The sequence below is a fragment of the Vombatus ursinus genome, unplaced genomic scaffold, assembly GCF_900497805.2.
Source record: "Vombatus ursinus unplaced genomic scaffold, bare-nosed wombat genome assembly UNPS02014826.1, whole genome shotgun sequence".
Taxonomy (NCBI): Eukaryota; Metazoa; Chordata; class Mammalia; order Diprotodontia; family Vombatidae; genus Vombatus; species Vombatus ursinus.
Window position 1 is genome coordinate 6,085,199 of NW_020954604.1, and position 19,118 is coordinate 6,104,316.

General features: G+C 37.1%; 1 pseudogene; it reads right to left on the reverse strand.

Moving 5' to 3' along the window:
• Positions 1 to 1,842: 1,842 nt before the first annotated feature.
• Positions 1,843 to 18,859, reverse strand: LOC114025031 (annotated as a pseudogene).
• Positions 18,860 to 19,118: the final 259 nt, after the last annotated feature.

Here is a 19,118-nt window from a genome sequence, read left to right on the forward strand (position 1 = left end):
AATATGATATTCCAAAAGGCAAAGGAGTTTGGATTAAAACCAAGAATCACCTACCCAGCAAATAATCCTTTGGGGTGGAGGAATGGTCATTTAATACAACAGACGACTTTCATGCATTCCTGATGAAAAGAACAGAGTTGAATAGGAAATATGACTTCCAAAGAAGCATTAAAAAGGTAAACAGGAAAGAGAAATCATAAGGGATTCAATAAGGTTAAACTGTTTACATTTCTACATGGGAAGATGATGCTTGTAACTCCTAAGACCTTTATCATTCTTAGGGCAGTTAGAAGTGGCACAGGTGTGAGTTGACTACAATGGAATGATATCTAAAAAAATAAAATTAAGAGGTGAGAAAGAGGAATGCACTGGGAAAAGGGAGAAGGGGGAAGGGAGAGGTAGAATACGATAAATTATCTCATATAAAAGAGGCATGAAAGAGATTATACAGTGGAAAGGGAAGATGGGAAGGTGGCAAACAGTGCTTGAACCTTACTTTAATCAGAATTGGCTCAAAGAGGGGATAACATGCATACTCAGTTGGGTATAGAAATCTATCTTACCCTACAGCGAAGTAGGAGGGGAGTGGGAATAAGAAGGAAGGGAAGATTGTAGGAAGGAGTGGTCAGAAGCAAAACACTTTTGAGGATGGACAAGGTGAAAGGACAGAGAGGGGAGAGAGAGAGGGAGGGAGAGAGAGAAATGGGGGAAAGTAGGATAGAGGGAAATACACAGTAATCATAATTGTGGAAAAATTTCTATGTCAAATAAAGGCCTCATTTCTCAAATTCAAAGGGAACTGAGTCAAATTTGTAAGAATACAAGTCATTCCCCAATTGATAAATGGTCAGAGGATATGAACAAGAAATTTTCAAATGAAGAAATCAAAGCTATCTATAGTCATATAAAAATGGAGAAATGCAAATTAAAACAACTCTGAGGTACCACCTCACACCTATCAGATTGGCTAATATAACAGAAAAGGAAAATGACAAATGTTATAGGGGATGTGGGAAAATTGAGACATTAAAGCCCTGATGGTGGAGTGGTACACTGATCCAATCATTATGGAGAGTAATTTGGAACTATGCCCAAAAGGATATAAATTGTGTATACCCTTTGACCCAGCAATACTAGATCTGTATCCTGAAGAGATTTTTTTTTAAGAAAAGAAAAGGACCTATATATACAAAAATATTTATAGCAGCTATTTTTGTGATGGCAAAGAATTGGACATTGAGGGGCAGCTCATCAATTGAGGAATAACTGGACAAGTTGTGGTAGATGATTGTGATGGAATATTATTGTGCTATAAGAAATGGAGAACAAAATGCTTTCAGAAAAAAAGAACTGGAAGACTTACATGAACTGATGCAAAGAGAAGCAAGCAGAACCAGGAAAATAGTGTACACAGTAACAATACTGTATGAAGATCAACCCTGACTGACTTAATGGTTCTCAGCAACACAATGATCCAAGACAATTCCAAAGCCATGAAGAAAAATGCCACCCACCTCCAGAGTAAGCCTGATGAAGTCTTAATGCAGATTGAATAATACTTTACAAAGAAAAACTTCCTTTTTCTTTTTGGTCTGTTTTCTCTTTCACAACATGACTATTATGGAAATACATTTTGCACAACTGCACATGTGTAACCTATATCAGATTGCTTGCCTTTTCAATGAAGGGGGTGGAGGGGGAGAGAAGGAGAGAATCTGAAGCTCAAAATTTAAAAAAAAAGAATATTAAAAATTGTTTTAACATGTAATTGGAAAAAAGTAAAATATTTAAAATAGGGGGAAAGAAATTATCCAGCTGGGTGAATATGCCTCTATTTCTTCTTTAACACCAGCTGTTGAAGTCACCTGCTTCTCCAGTTGTACCCCAAGTTGTTGCCCAGTAAACTGCAAAATGGAAGAAATTCAGGGGACAGAGCAGGGCAGGGAGGGATGGAATACAGAAAGGGACAGTAAGCCCAGTTCATTTCTTTTTTTCTGAATGATTTTAATGAATATCTTTTGTTTTTATAATATCTACATTTCACAATATGTCCCTTCCCTCTCTGAGATGCATTCCTTACAACAAAAAATTAAAAAGAGGAGAAAATAGTTTGACAAAGCGAATCAGCATATCGACCAAGACTGACATTATATGCCATGATCCATATGCATAGTCCTCACCTTTGCCAAAAAGAGAAGGAGGTATCTTCTCATATCTCTTCTGTGGAGCCACATTTGATCATTATCACTTTAGAACACTTAGTTGTGATTATTGTTGTCCTTTCTATTTACATTGTTATAATTATATATATATATATATATATATATAGTTATCTGATTCTGCTTACCTCACTTTGCATCATTTCGTATGTCTTCCTGTGCTTCTGTGTATTACTCATAGTCATTATTTCTCAAAGTTCAGTAATATAATAGCATTTCTATAGTGCTTTAAATAGAAGTACTCTAGATATATTAACTTGTGATCAAATTCACTTATATTCTTGTGTAACAATCTGTTTAGCACGATATAGTGGATAAAGCATTTGACTTGGAATCAGAAAGTCCTGGGTTCAAATCCCATCTCTGCCATTTATTACTGGTGTAGCCTTGGGTTACACATAGAGCCTCTCTGGGTCTCATTTCCTTATCTGTAAGATAAAGAATTGGACTAGATTATAGAGATATCTTTTCCAAGGTCTTTAAAGGAGTTTAGACTTGCAGAAGCAAGCAGGAGAGATACTGACATACCGTGATAGACATTGCTTGTTCTGCCTGTGTGTGAGGCTTGTATTTCAAAGCTTTAATCTCTCCCTTTTTCTCAGTTTTGCAGAAATAGTGCCAACCCAAGAAGGAGCAACTGTTCCTTTTGTGTTTATTTCCTATCGTTTTCAAGGGTTGCTAAGATCATGCTCTGGAATGGCTTAGTCAGACATGAGGGGGGGGGGGAACCCTGTAACCAGAAGCTGGACTAGAAACTTTCTAGCTGGCTTAAGCTACTCCTGAATTCCAAGGGCTTAGATGCCCAGTTTCCTTGGCACAAACTGTAGAGTTGCCATAGATTGCATGGTAAAAAAGATTATATGGGAAAGCAAGTTTAGCAATCTCCCCCAGCAGATGACTCCAAAAGTAGGGAATGGAATGTACTTGGATGCCTTTAAGGTGGTGTTGGTGGGGGAGGAGAGAGCTAAGAAAGACTGTGATATAGAGAGCCCCCCTCCTCAAATGCCTATTTAGCAGTGAATTTGGACTGTAAATCAGTCCAACAATTCTGGAAAATAATTTGGAATTATGCTAAGAAAGTGATTAGAATGTCCATACCCTTTGACTCATTTCTGGAGATATAGTCCAAGGAGATCAAAGATGGAAAGTAAAGTCATTATCTATCTATCTATCTATCTATCTATCTATCTATCCACACACACACACACACACACACACACACACACACACACACACCCCAAAATATTCATGGCAAGACTTTTGTAGTAGCAAAGAACTGGAAACAAAGTACATGTCCATTGATGTCAGAATGATAGAGGAGTATACATTTAGAATGTGCTAGGGAGACAGTGCAGTAGATACAGCACTGGTCCTGGAGTTAGGAAGACCTTATGTAAGATAGGCTTTAAGATGCAAATACCCCTAAAAGGTAACACTTTGACTTAAATTCTAACTAAGGTGTTAAAAGCTGATAGCAGATTCTTTTCTGAGAACAGTTCTTGATGGGAGGGAGAGAACTGAGTGCCTAGACATGGGGCTAGGGCTCAAAGGGATGATGGAGGGAGAAAAAGAAGGGAGAAATGAGAGGCTGGGAAGTTGCCGAAGTTTACCTACTTCACGGTTTTGCTTGGGTCCATTAAGAACATAAGAATATGAAAAATTGCCATTTGGGGATAAACCCTGGGTCCATCCAACCTGAGGTTTTATGTCTCAAAATTATACCAAAGGAGCAATGGGAAAATGATCCCCTTTCTTCTTTCCTGTTTAGTGGCTTTAAAAAAGTGGTATTTTCCCCTTTCAAATAAGCTACTCTTTTGGCTCTCTACAGAGCATCTAGGGGACATAATGTGCTGGCCTGGGAGGGAAGAAGACCAGAATTCAAAATCCTACCTCAGATGCTTATTAAGTGTATGACCCTGGACAAGTCACTTAATTTCTGTCTACCTCAATTTCATCATGTGTAAATAATTCAGGATTGTTGTGAAAATCAAATGAAGTAATGTTAAATAAAATGCTTTGCAAACTTTAAAGCACCATATAAATTATAGATATTGTCATAAATTTAGAGCTGGAAAAATGGGGAATGAAATGGCAAACCACTCCAGTATCTTTGCCAAGAAAACCTTGGCAAAAGGGATCATGATAAGTTGTACATGACTGAAAAATGACTGAACAACCACAATGAAAAAAGCTAGAAAAACCAAAGAGGTCACTAGTCCAATCTCTTTTATTTTACAAATGAGGAAATTGAGTCACAGAGAAATTAAGTGACTTGCCCAAGGTCACATAGGTAATAAGTAGCAAAACCAGAATTTTAACATATTTTAGCATAGATTTTTAACAAATCTAGGCATTTTTCTGCTGTACCATGTCATGTAGTGCCCTATAAAACATGTCCTTCTTTTGTCTTACTTTTTAAGCATCAGAAAAGTGAGTTTCCACTTCTATTTTCTTTATCTGTTAGGGTGATTCTTATTGCCATTTTGTACTTATTAAGTGCCTTTGGCATGCTAGGTGTTGGCTGGATCATGTTAAGGGGACTCATGTCTAGATCCTAAGCAAAGATCATTACAAAGCTGAGTACAAACACACAAAACAGGCAAATGTAGACATTATATAGATAATCTCAATAACTTTCACTGTAACATTGTGGGACAAAAAGTGAACTTTGGGGTTAAATTATATGGAAATTTGCCTTGAATCTTTACTCCATGACACACATGTAGACACAACCTGAAAGATATTTTGTCAAATGCTTAACTTTAGGGCAGCTAGGTGATGTAGCAGATAGAGTGCCAGACCTGGAGTCAGGAGGATGTGGGTTCAGATTCAGTCTCAGACACTTATTAACTGTGTGACCTTGGGCAAGTCACTTAACTTGGTTTTCTCATCTGTAAAACGAGCTGGAGAAGGAAATGGCAAAGCACTCCAGTATCTTTGCCAAGAAAACCGCAAATGAGGTCACAAAGAGTCAGACACAAGGAGTCAACAACAACAAAATAACTTAGTTTGCATTTTCTTTAGTATTGATAAAGAGCCAACAATTTGCTGGGTACTGCCCAGAATCCCTACTTTAGAATCAAGAAAGGTCAAGGAAATGCCAAGTGCCTGATTATCCTCAGCTCCTCATTCTCTGTCACCGTACACATGTGCTCACTTGCCAGAACTTGCCTTTTCCCTCTCTGTAGCCTCTCTTGCGTCTAGCCCCTTCTCATTACTCACACGGTCAATTCCATCAGCTCAGGACCTTAATGCCTCAGTACCTGAATTATTCCAAGGGCCTCCTAATTTGTCTTTCTGCCTCAAATCTCTCCCCACTCCAATCCATTCTCCACACAGTTGCCAAAGTGACTTTTATTAAGCACAAATCTGACTTTGTCACTCACCTGTTCAATGAACTATAGTGACTCCCCATTGATTCTAAAATAGAAAGTAAACTATTTGTTGACCTTTTCAGGAACTTCATAGCATGACCCCAAATTACCTTTCTAGCCTTAATATACATTAGTCTCTACTCCATACTCTACAGTCAAGCCAAAGTGGCCTTTTTGCTGTCCCTCACACGTGAATTTCAATTTCTTTTCCCATCTCTGCCTTTGTACTGACTATCCCCCATGCCTATAATGTTCTCCTCCTCAATTCCACCTCATGACACCCTCTCTTCCTCCAAGACTCAGTTCAAGCTTTACCTTTCAAATGATACTTTTACTCACTCCACCCCCAACTGCTAGTGCCCTTCCTCTCTAAACTACCTTGTATTTTTTTTTTAATATTCAGTATATATCTGCACATGACCAGCTAGGTGACATAGTGGATAGAGTGCCAGGTCTGGAGTCAGAAGACTCACATCCTCAGGGCAGCTAGGTGGTGCAGTAGATAGAACACCGGCTCTGGAGTCAGGAGGACCTTAGTTCAAATCCGGCCTCAGACACGTAACACTCACTATCTGTGTGACCCTGGGCAAGTCACTTAACCCCATTGCCTAGTCAAAAAAAAAAGAATAAAAAAAACTGTTAAAAAAAAAAAAGAAAATGACTACTAGAAATGTGTTGATTGTATTCATTAAAAGACAGTTAGGTGGCATAGTAGATAGAGTGCCATGCCTGACCAAGAAGACTCATCTTTCTGAGTTCAAATCTAGCCTCAAACACTAGCTGTGTGATCCTGGGCAAGTCACTTAACCGTGCTTGCCTCAATTCCTCATCTATAGAACAAGCGGGAGAAGAAAATGGCAAACCACTCCAGTATTTCTGCCAAGAAAATCCCAAATGGGATCACAAAGAGTTGGACACAACTGAAATGACTCAACGACAACAACAAGAAGGGATGGCTGCTGGGTAGGAGAGAGGGGAGGCACATTTATGGATGGATTTCAGAAAAACCTGGGAAGACTTGCATGAACTGATACAGAATAAAGTGAGCAAGAACCCAGAGAACAATTTATATAACAACAATATTGCAAAGAAAATCAACTTTAAAAGGCTTATTAACAGATCAACACAATGGCCAACCAGAAGCTTATCGCCAACCCACTGTGCCATAGAACCATAGTGGAAGCTTACAAAAATAAAAGTAAGCCTTGGCATTGGCAAAACCTGACCAAGTAGTACTGAATTGTGAATTGTCTTTCTTTTGGTGAGCTGTCAAGCAAAATGGCCCCAAATTTCTGGTGACCCTCAAAAAGAGACTGAAATGAGTTCAGGCAGTGCTAAAATGTTTGGTTAAAATATGCCTCCCCTCAAAGTGGTGCAGTGGATACAGCACTGACCCTAGAGTCAGGAAAATTTGAATTCAAACCTGATCTCAGATACTAGGTGTGTGACCCTGGGCAAGTCACTTAACCCTGATCGCCTTCCCCCTACCTTAAAAATAAATAAATAAATTAAATATGCTTCCCTAAAGCAAGGCAGCAGAGCACATCGATTAGAAGGCCATTCTTGAAGTCAAGATGCCCTGGGTTGAAGCTTTGCCTCTGACATATACAGATGAATACTTTAATTTTTCAATGTCCATAGGGAGCAAAGTTTCAGACAAATGCCTGCAAAGTTGTCCATCTGCCCTAGTGGCAGAAGGAGAGCACTTGGCATCCCCACATCAATAAAATCACAGCTACAGTCCCTTTGTTTCAAAAGCTTCTCCAAGAGGTTCCTCTTGCTCTTTACCAAATCCACAAATAAAACCCACTGAAAACAATTCCCTCCACCCAAATTCCTCAAAAACAATTTAGCAATTTAGTATAGGGAAACCCAAAGAACTTTTGTGTTCCAAAGAAGGAAGGGTCCCACGTTATCGATGATATATTTAAAAGATCCATCATGACATGTACCTTCAAAGTCCAGAAAAAGGATGAGAGTGTCATCTTTACTAAATCTCTGCCTTTGCAGCTTCTTATGAGAGATGAAACTGACCCAGTCCATGCCCAAGCCTATTTATAATTACAACTTCTTTCATATGTCCCCACGATGGATGGTCTATCCCAAATGACAGAATTATTTATTGCTGTAAATGGAACAGAGCACATATTTTTTTTAGAAATCAATTGATGTTTTCAACTAGAACTTTTAACCCAAGAGAGTTAAACCAGTATGACATATGTGAATGACATTAGAGTAGTCAGACACTCTGTTGGAAGCAGTGTAGTATAGTGGAAAGAATATTGGATTTGGAGACATGGGAACTTGGTTCAAGTCCCACCTTTGTGACTTGCTACCTGTGTAATCTTGAGTAAGTCATTTAGTAGCTCTGAGCCTCAGTTTCCTCATCTGCAAAGTGAATCTTGATGTAGATGAACTCTAAGGTTCCTTCCATCTTTAAATCTTTATATCCATCCCTGATTACCTTATCCAGTAAATGAGAAAGGAACTACCAAAAAGTAGTTTTGAGTGGTAAGCTAAACCCTTATAAGGATTGGAAAACATATTTGCTCAACTATCTTTACTTCTCAAAAAAAGGTGGTTTATTTCATGAACGTTCTGATGTCACGGAGGTTCTTTCAGAATTTATTTCATTATATGAATTTCCCCTTACACAATCAAAACTCTAAAATGAGAGGATTCTTAGATATCCTGCACAGCACTTGGCAAACTATAGATTTTTAAAATAAATTTGTAAAAGCAGTATGAAAAAATGCAACTGTCTCTGGCTTATCCAAAGTTAATGAAAGGGAATCATTGGCATGAGAAGCAGTTCGAAGCAATGGAAAGTTGACTAGACTTGGCGACAAAGGCTAAGGTTCAGATCACAGTTCTACCACTCACATCTAGTGTGACCTTGGTCAAGTTATCTAACTTTCCTGGGTTTCAGTTTCCTAATTTGTACATTGAACTAGATTACCACAAAAATCTTTTCCAGCTTTAAATCTATGATCCTAATACTAAATAATATAAAATTCTCAAATCACTTATTCTGGGTTTTGTAGCATCGTGTGTAAATTATGCTTTGGATTGGTTTTTCATCTGTTTTTGTACCAAACTGACCTCCATAATAACAGGTTTGCTTTTCCTAGCTTAAAATTGTAATTAATTTTCATTTGCTGAGCCCCCAAGAACTAGCTAAATGGAGAATTGTGAAACCTCCCTCCTGGGATTTGGGAGAAGGCAACCAGGGATTGAAATTTTTTATAAAACTGGAAACATAATATGTGCCCATTGACTGGGTGAAGAACAGCTGAACATATTGTGACAAATGAATGTAATGGAATATTATTGTGCCCCAGGGAATATGAGGAATTCAGAGAAACATGGAAAGATATATGAACTGACACAGAAGAAAGCAGAACCAGGAGAACAATAAGCATAATGACCACAATAATGTAAATGAAAGCAAAGCTAAGAGATACCAGAATTCTGTATAAATGCAATGATTGGTCTTGGTTCCAGATGACCAGATGATGAAACAAGTTTGCCTCCCTTGAATGAGAAGGGGACTACAGGTATATCATGAAATGTACACTGTCACATAGGGGTAATTGTGGTTTGGTTTTCTTGACTTTTTTTCATTTCAAGAGAAGGTTGGTATGGAGGCTGTCTACTAGCAAGCATCAGAAGAATATTTAAAAAGATAAAGAAAAGTTACTATAGAGAATCAAAAGCAAATTTGCTTAGCAAATAATGTAACTGGGTTGTTGGTTTTTCTTTTTTTTAATAGTATTTTATTTTCCCCCAATTACATGTCAAGACAATTTTTAGCATTCATTTTTACAAGATTTTGAGTTCCAAATTTTTCTTCCTTCTTCCTTCCCCTCCCCTCTTCTGAAAATGGTAGGCAATTTGATATAGATTATACGTGTTCTATCATGTAAAACATATTTTCATATTAGTCACAGTTGTAAAAGAAAAAAAAAGATCAAAAGGAAAAAAAACACAAAAAAGAATAAAGTAAGTAAAAAAAATATGCCTCAATCTGCATTCAGAGTCCATCGGTTCCTTATCTAGAGGAAGGCAGCATTTTCCTTCATGAGTCCTTTGTACTTGTCTTGGATCATTGTGTTGCTGAGAAGAGCTGAGTCATTCATAGCTGATCATCACACAGTGCTGCTGATACCTTGTACAATGTTTCACTGACTCTGCTCATTTCACTTGGCCTCAGGTCATCAGTTCATACAAGTCTTTCCAGGTTTTTCTGAAATCTGCCTGTTCATCATTTCTTATTTTACAATAGTATTCCATTACGTTCATATACCACAGCTTATTCAGCCATTTCCCAATTGATAGGCATCCCCTCAATTTCCAATATTTTGCCACTGCAAAAAAAGAGCTGCTATAATTACATTTGTACATATAGGTTCCTTTCCCTTTTTATGATCTCTTTGGGATACAGACCTAGTAGTGACATTACTGGATCAAAGGGCATGCACAGTTTGGTTGCCCTCTGGTCATAATTCCAAATTGCCCTGCAGAATGGTTGGATTAGTTCATGGCTACACCAACAATGCATTAGTGTCCCAATTTTCCCATTTCCTCTCCAATTTTTATCATTTTTCATTTTTGCCATATTAGCCAATCTGACAGGTATGGTGTGGTACCTCAGAGTTGTTTTAATTTGCATTGCTCTAATCAAAAGTGATTTAGAGCACTTCTTCATATGCCTATAGATCTCTTTGATTTCTTCATCTGAAAACTGCCTGTTCATATCCATTGACCATTTATCAATTGAGAAATGGCTTGTATTTTTATAAATTTGATTCTATTCTCTATATATTTGAGAACTGAGTACTTTATCAGAGATACTTGTTGTAAAGGTTTTTTTCCCAGTTTTCTGCTTGCTTTTTAATCTTAGTTACATTGGTTTTTTTTTTTGTATAAAAGCTTTTATTTTTAACATAATCAAAATTATCTATTTTACATTTTGTAATGCTCTCTGTCTCTTGTTTGGTCATGAATTCTTCCCTTCGCTGTAGATCTGACAGGTAGACTATTTCTTGCTCTTCTAATTTGCTTATAGTGTCACCCTTTATGTCTAAATCATGCACCCATTTTGACCTATCTTGGTATACAGTGTGAACTATTGGTCTGTATCTAGTTTGTATCCTATTATTTTCTAGTTTTCCCAGCAGTTTTTGTCAAATAGTGAATTATTATCCCAAAAGCTGAGGTCTTTGGGTTTATTCAACACTAGGTTACTCTGGTCATTGACTACTGTGTCTTGTGTACCTAATCTATTCCACTGGTCTGCCACTCTATTCCTTAGCCGGTACCAGATAGTTTTGATAATTACTGCTTTATAAGATAGTTTGAGATCTGGTATTGCTAGGCCACCTTCCTTTGCATTTTTTTTCATTAATTCCCTTGATATTTTTGACCTTTTATTATTCCAGATGAATTTTATTGATATTTTTTCTAGCCCTATCAGATAATTTTTGGTGGTTTTGATTGGTATGGTGTTGAATAAGTAAATTAGTTTAGACAAAATTCTTATTTTTATTACATTGGCTTGGCCTACCAATGAGCAGTTGTTATTTTTCCAATTGCTTAAATTTTACTTTGTGTAAAAAGTGTTTTGTAATTGTGTTCATATAGTTCCTATGTTTGTCTTGGCAGGTAGGCTATCAAGTATTTATACTGTTTACAGTTATTTTGAATGGAATTTCCCTTTCTATCTCTTGTTGCTGGGCTTTGTTGGTCATATAAAGAAATGCTGATGATTTATATGAATTTATCTTATATCCTGCAACTTTGCTAAAGTTTTTAATCATTTTAAGTAGTTTTTTAGTTGATTCTCTAGGGTTCTCAAAGAATACCATCATATCATCTGCAAAGAGTGATAGTTTTGTTTCCTCATTGCCTATTCTAATTCCTTTGATCTCTTTTTCTTCCTTTATTGCTGTAGTTAACATTTCTAATACTATATTGAGTAATAGTGGTGATAACGGGCATCCTTGTTTCACCTCTAATCTTATTGGGAAAGCTTCTGGCTTATCCCCATTATAGATAATGCTTGCTGATGGTTTTAGATAAATATTACTTATTATTTTAAGGTAAATTCCATTTATTCCTAAGCTCTCTAGTGTTTTTAATAGTACTGTATTTTGTCAAAAGTTTTTTCAGCATCTATTGACATAATCATATGATTTCTGTTGGTTGTGTTATTGATAGGGTCAATTATGCTGATAGTTTTTCTAATGCTGAACCAACCCTACATTCCTGGTATAAATCCCACCTGGTCATAGTGTATAATTTTCCTGATATGTTTCTGTAGTCGTCTTGCTAGAATTTTGTTCAAAATTTTTGCATCAATATTCATTAGGGAAATTGGCCAATAATTTTCTTTCTCTGTTTTAACTCTTTCTGATTTGGGTATCAGCATCTTATTTTTGTCACGAAAGGAGTATTCTTTTCTTCATCTACTTTTCCCAATAGTTTATATAGTATTGAAATTAGTTGTTCTTTAAATGTTTGGTAGAATTCACTCATGAACCCATCTGGCCCTGGGGATTTCTTCTTAGGGAGCTCATTAATGGCTTGTTCAATTTCTTTTCCTAAGATAAGGTTATTTAAGTGTTCTATTTCCTGATCTGTTAATCTGAGTAATTTATATTTTCATATAACATCAGTTTCTCTGATTGTCGGATTTATTGGCACATAATTGGACAAAATATTTTCTAATGTTTGCTTTAATTTCTTCTGCATTGGTGGTGATTTTAGCCTTTTCATTTTTTGATACTGGATATTTGGTTTTCTTCTTTCTTTTTTTTTTTAAATCAAATTAACCAATGGCTTATCAATCTTATTTTTTTTTCATAAAACTGGTTCCTAGACTTATTTATTAGTTCAATAGTTTTTTTTTAGACTTTTCAATCTTATTAATTTCATCTTTGATTTTCAGTCTTTCCAATTTGGTGCTCAATTGGGGATTTTCAATTTATTCTTTTTCTAGTTTTTTTTTGTTGTTGTTGTTGTTGCATGCCCAATACATTGATCTATTCTTTTTCTATTTTGTTGATGTAAGAATTTAGAGAAATACATTTTCCCCTAAGTACTGCTTTGGCTGCATCCCATAAATTTTGCTGTGTTATCTCATTGTTGCCATTCTCTTTGATGAAATTATTGATTGTTTCTATGATTTGTTCTCTGACCCACTTATTCTTTTGGATTAGATTATTTGGTTTCCAATTAATTTTTAATTTATTTTTCCACTGCCCTTTGTTGAATGTAATTTTTTTTGCATTATGATCCAAAAAGAATACATTTAATATTTCTACCTTTCTACATTTGATTTTGAGGTTTTTATACCCTAATACATAGGCAGTTTTTGTGTAGGTACCATGTGCTGCTGAGAAAGAGGTATATTCCTTTCTGTTCCCATTCAGTTTTCTCCAAAGGTCTGTCATATTTAACTTTTTTAATATTCTATTTACCTCCTTAATTTCTTTCTTCTTTATTTTTTGGTCAGATTTATTTAATTCTGAGAGAGGATAGTTGAGGTCCCCCACTAGTATAGATTTGCTATTTCTCCCTGTAACTCACTTAACTTCTCCTTTAAGAATTCAGATGCTATACACTTGGTGCATATGTTTAGTATTGATATTGCTTCATTGTCTATGGCAGTGCTTCTTAAACTGTGAATCACAACTCCATATGGTGTTGTGAAAAATTTGGCAACAGTAAAAGGTTTCTGAAAGCATAATGACCAAAATATTAACTAAAAATCAAACACATAATGAATCTGAGGTGTTTCTGGCAGTGCTTGCCTGTGTTGCATCATGCGACTTCACTGTATCCTTGGTTCTGAACACTCTGCAAGTGCACTTTGTACTGTGCATGCCCTTAGGTCACACAACACCAACTGAATTCTGCCAAAATGCAAAAAGGGGTCCAGAATGGAAAAAAGTTTAAGGAACCCTGGTCTATGGTACCTTTTAGCAAGACGTGGTTTCCCTCCGTATCTCTTTTATTTAGGTCTATTTTTGCTTTTGCTTTGTCTGAAATTAGGATTGCTACCCGTTGCCTTTTTTTTTTTTTTGCTTCAGCTGAAGCATAATAGATTCTGCTCCAGCCCCTTACCTTTATTCTGTATGTGTCTCTCCGCTTCAAGTGTGTTTCTTGTAAACAACATATTGTAGAATTCTGGTTTTTGATCCACTCTGCTATCCACTTCCATTTTATGGGATAGTTCTTCCCATTCACATTCACAATTATGATTACTGTTTATTTCCCTCCATACTATTCTTCTTCCTCTTTGTCTTCTCTCTCCATTCACCCTTTTCTCCTCATGAGTGTTATGCTTCTGGCTACTACCTCCCCCAATCTGTCCTCCCTTCTCTCAGACCTCCCCACCCCAACCTTACTTAATCTCCTCCCCTCCTGTCAGTAAGATAGATTTCAATATTCAACTGATTGTGCATATTATTCCCTCTTTGAGTCAATGCTGATGAGAGTAAGCAATGCTCATTGCCCACCCTTCTATCTTCTTCTTCACTATAATAGATCTTTCACGCCTCTTCATGTGAAATAATTTATTCTATTCTACCTCTCCCTTTTTTCTACACCCAGTGCAGTCCTTTTTCTCATCCCTTAATTTTTTTATGTCATTCTCTCAAATTCACCTTATACTCATACCCTCTGTCTATGTGTATTCCTTCTAACTGTACTATTAGAGGTATAAATTTTAAGAATTATAAGTATCATCTTCCCATATAGGGAAGTAAACAGTTTAGTTCTATTGAATCTCTTATGTTTTCTTTTCCCTTTTTACCCGTTTATGTTTCTCTTGAGTTTTGATATTGGAGGTCAATTTTTTGGTTTAAATCTGGTCTTCTTATGAAAGCTTGAAATCCTTCTATATCATTGAATGACCATTTTTTCCCTTGATGCTTAATATCACTGAGTAAATGATTTTTGGTTATAATCCTAGCTCCTTTGCCTTCTGAGATATCATGTTCCGTGGCCTCTGATCCTTTAATGCTGCAGCTGCTAAGTCCTGTGTAATCCTGATTGTGGCTCCCCAATATTTGAAATGTTTCTTTCTGGCCACTTGCAATATTTTTTCCTTGACCTGAAAGTTCTGAAATTTGACTATAACATTCCTTGGAGTTTTTATTTTGGAATCTGTTTCCTGAGTTGATCATTGTATTCTTTCAATGCCTATTTTGCCCTCTGATTCCATGATATCGGGCATTTTTCCTTGATAATTTCTTGAAAGATACTGTCCAGGTTCTCTTTTTGATTATGGCTTTCAGGTACTCCAATGATTCTGACATTTTCTCTCCTGAATCTATTTTCCAGGTCAGTTGTTTTTCTCATGAAGTATTTTACATTTTCTTCTCTCTTTTTCATTCCTTTGAACTTGTTTCGTTGATTCTTGATGTCTCATAGAGTCATTAGCTACCACTTACCCAATTCTAACTTTAAAGAAGTTGTTCTTCTCAATTAGGTTTTGTACTTTCTTTTTTATTTGGCCAATTGTACTTTTTAAGGAGTTTTTTTTTCCCATTGTATTTTTGTATTTCCTTTTCTATTTGGCCAATTCTTCTTTTTAAGCAGTTGTTTTCTTTTTCCAAGTCATTGACTCTTTTTTCATAATTCTTGTGCATTTCTCTCATTTCTTTTTCTACTTTTTCTTCTACCTCTCTTATATGATTTTTAAGCTCCCTTTTGAACCCTTCCATGAGTTCTTTCTGGGCTTGAGATCACTTCCTGTTTTTGTTTGGGGCTTTGCCCATAGGCTTTTCGACATTGTTGTCCTCTTCTGAGTTTGTGTCTTGATGTTCCCTGTCACCATAATAATTTTCCTTGTTCAGATTCCTTCTTTCTTCTTCTCCTTTCTTCCTTTCTTCCTTCCTTCAATCCTTCCTTCCTTCCTTCAATCCTTCCTTCCTTCCTTCCTTCCTTTCTTTCTTTCTCTCTTTCTTTCTTTCTTTCTTTCTTTCTTTCTTTCTTTCTTTCTTTCTTTCTTTCTTTCGCTCATCCTTTTTGTCCTTTTTCCTTTCTTTTAAATTTGAGCCCTGCTGCCAGGGAGAAGGGGCACCTTCTCAGGTTTCTTGTTCTAGGGGCTGCAGGCCCTGACTGTTTACCTAGTGATGCATTGATGTATATGAGGGGGCCCTTGTGTCTGGAGCTGTATGGAGGGGAGTGGGGATGGCGGGTAGCTGGTGTTGCTGGAGGCTGTAGGGGCCTGGCAGCTTACCTGTTGCTGAGCTAGGGTCCTAGTGGTGGTGTCTGGTATGTGCTGAAGCTGGTGGGGTGTTTCTGCATTTCCCTGAGGATACACTGAAGCACATGGAGGTCTGGCCTTCACTGCCTGTTGCCTGAACTATGTTGAAGCACATGGAGGTCTCCCATTGGAGGTTGTCTGTTTGCCCATGGCTAAGCTGAAACATGTGGTGGTTTTCAGAGCTGGTGTCTGTCCATTCCCCTGGTTATGCTGAGGCATATGAGGGGTCCTAGTGTTGGCATTTGCTTGCTCCACCACACTAGGGCTCAAGTTCTCCCACTGGTTTGCTGAGATGGTGTTTGCTGCTGGCTTGCAGGGATGCCTCTAGTCCTGGACTGAACTCCCCTTTTACCTGAGTGAGACAGACCTTTCCTTCCAATCTTCTAAGTTTCTTGGGCTCAAAAATTATTTCACCGCATCTTTTTGCTGGTTCTGCTGTTCCAGGATTCCAAGATTTGTTTTGGGGTGCTATTTTATGGTTGTTTGGAGGTGAATATGTGACAGTTATGGTGATTTATTGTTTACTCCATCATCTTGGCTCCCCTTTTTGATTATATTGTTGGTTTTTCTTAAAGAAGAAAAATATACATTTCTGTCAGCTCTTCCAAACACTTTAGCTTTCATTCATGCTAAAAGCACCTACCTACCTGGAAACACATGGTCCTTGGGAGTGGTAAATGTCATGCTTGATTACATTCTATTCTTGACATCAGGGTCCTTATTGACAATTGTCACAATGAACCATTTTCCACTGACCACTCCAAGATGGCATCATTCTCCCACTATTATCCCTACTGATAATATAAAAATAAAATCCAACATGGCCAGGTTATATTTGGGGGTTTAAGGTCACACCGTAACCATATCCCTCTGAGCCTTAGAATCAAGGGCTAAAGAGCTTAACAGCTACCACTCTGTTCAGAAGGACTTAAAAGATATTTTGAGTCATTCAGACCCCTCTGGGACTGCTTCAGGCAGAGTGATATCATCCAAGAAAATTCCCTCATTTGAGTTCTGGGAGACCCCCTTTGTGCCTTGGAAGAGGGAGCAGAACTTAATTTCCTTCTGAAGGTCACGTGGGCAATTTTCCAGTCTTGATATAGTCTTGATCTCCTGAGGGCAGAAAAAGAGATGTTGGAAAAACAGTTAAATACACTCAACTTGCTACTTTTTATTTAAGCAATTTTTATTTTAATAAGTAATTTAAGTAATTTCAAGTAATTTTATTTTATTTATTCATAAGCAGTATTTATTTTTATTTAGGTAATCTGTTTAATCTCAAGATTTCAACTCTTATTTAATTCCATAATCCTTCCTGAATCTAAATATCCAGCTTTCTGTCTCTTCCCCTCATTCAGCATTGAATGGATCAAGGTTCAAACAGAGCTGTTAAGATAAGAATGAATAACAAGTATTTATTAAGCTCTTACTTTGTGAAAAAGCTTAGTCAGGGTCTGTGTAATTGTTGCTCTGTCCCTTGTTCTCCACGAGGACCAATGACCTCACAAGGGTGATGTCTTGACTTGCAGTAGACTTGGATTTAAGTGAGGCAGGACTGCACAAAGTCCTCAGCCTCACTCTCTCCTCCAGAGTCACTGCAGTCCAGTGGTAGGTCAAAAGTCAAGATGACTAGCAATGGCCCAGGATATAGTGAGTGACTTTGGCCTTTTTCAATTAAGGTCTTTCCCAGGTCTCAGTTTGCCTGAGGCAATGCCCATTCAACAACTAGGAGAGGGTTGGACTTGTGGACCTCTTGGGTCATTCAGCCCTGGTATCCTTAGTAAAATGAGGGGGTTGGACTAGGGGACCTCTGAGTCCCCTTCTAGCTTTAGGTCTACGATTCTATGACAATCTTCTCCATAAGATGATCTTGGAAGGGAATCTTGGAAGGGAAGGAGACAGGGAAAGTTAATCTACCTTAAATGGTTAATCAATTAACAAGCATCTACTTAATTCCAACTATATGCTGGGCACTGGGAACACAAAATAAAAAATGAAACCATCCCTTTTCCCAAGGACCTTATAATCTTGATAACACTAGGGAAAGAAGAAATCCCCCAAAGTTCTTCTCCCCCAATAGAATCTCTCTTTTCTCACCAAAATAACATCTGGGCAACTAGATAACACACTGGATAGAGCACTGGGTCCAAAGTCAGGAAGACCTGAGTTCAGATATGGTCTCAGACCCTTAATAGCTGTATGACCTTGGGCATATCATATCACCTCTGCCTTAGTTTCCTTATCTGTAAAATGGGGATAATAATAACAACACCTACCTCCCAGAGTTCTTGTGAGCATTAAAATGTCATAAAAATTATAAAAACACTAGGCACAGTACCTGGTCTAAAAATGTAGTTGTTGTTGCTGTTGTTATTGTTATTAAAACTATTAAAGATTCATTTGGATTCGTTAGAATTTTAAAAGATTAAAATTCAGATCATGCTGCCAGGCTTAATCTTATTGGTTTTGTATACCTTAGTGTGAATGAGTACAAGATTTCTTGTATCTATTCCATAAGTGGAACTAGGAGTTTTGATTGAAGAAGTCAATATTTATGTGTACGCATATTTGTCTATGTTCACATGTATGTATGCATGCATGTATGTATACATATACATGTTTAAATGAGAAAATTGAACCCAGAGTAGCAATGTTACTTGCTCCAGCTCACACAGGGAATATAGGGGAGAGCCAATGTTTATACCCAGGTGCTCTGATGCCAAATTCTGATTTCTTTCCACCATACCAGGATTCTCCTTTCTTCCTTTCTTTCTTTAAAATTAAAAACAAAAATCCTGAACTTAACCAATATTCATTAAAATGAGTATTTCCACCCAAGTAATAAAAAAAAAAACAGAATTGTAGATGAAACTAGATTGTTATTATGCACAGCCTGCTTTTTTCCTTTAAATCTGGAAATTCAACCTGAACATTTTCAACACTTTCCTGCTTGTCTGTGATTCACTGGGCTGTTTCCGAATTTTGGTCATGTTGGTACCGAAGTGGGATATTTCAGCAAAGAGTAGTCCTGATCTGGGCCTTTTTGGGAGGAGTTTTAGGCCACTAGAGGTCAGTATGAGGATACTAGAGCAGGAAAGCCAGGCATTTAAGGGAGGTAAAAATGCACTGAAAACAACCTTTTTTGCTTTAAACCCAGTTCCTGAGGGAAGTGACGTTTTATATATATATGCAACCACAATTTTGTTTTTGTTGAGTCATTTCTGACTCTCTATGACCCCATTTGGGGTT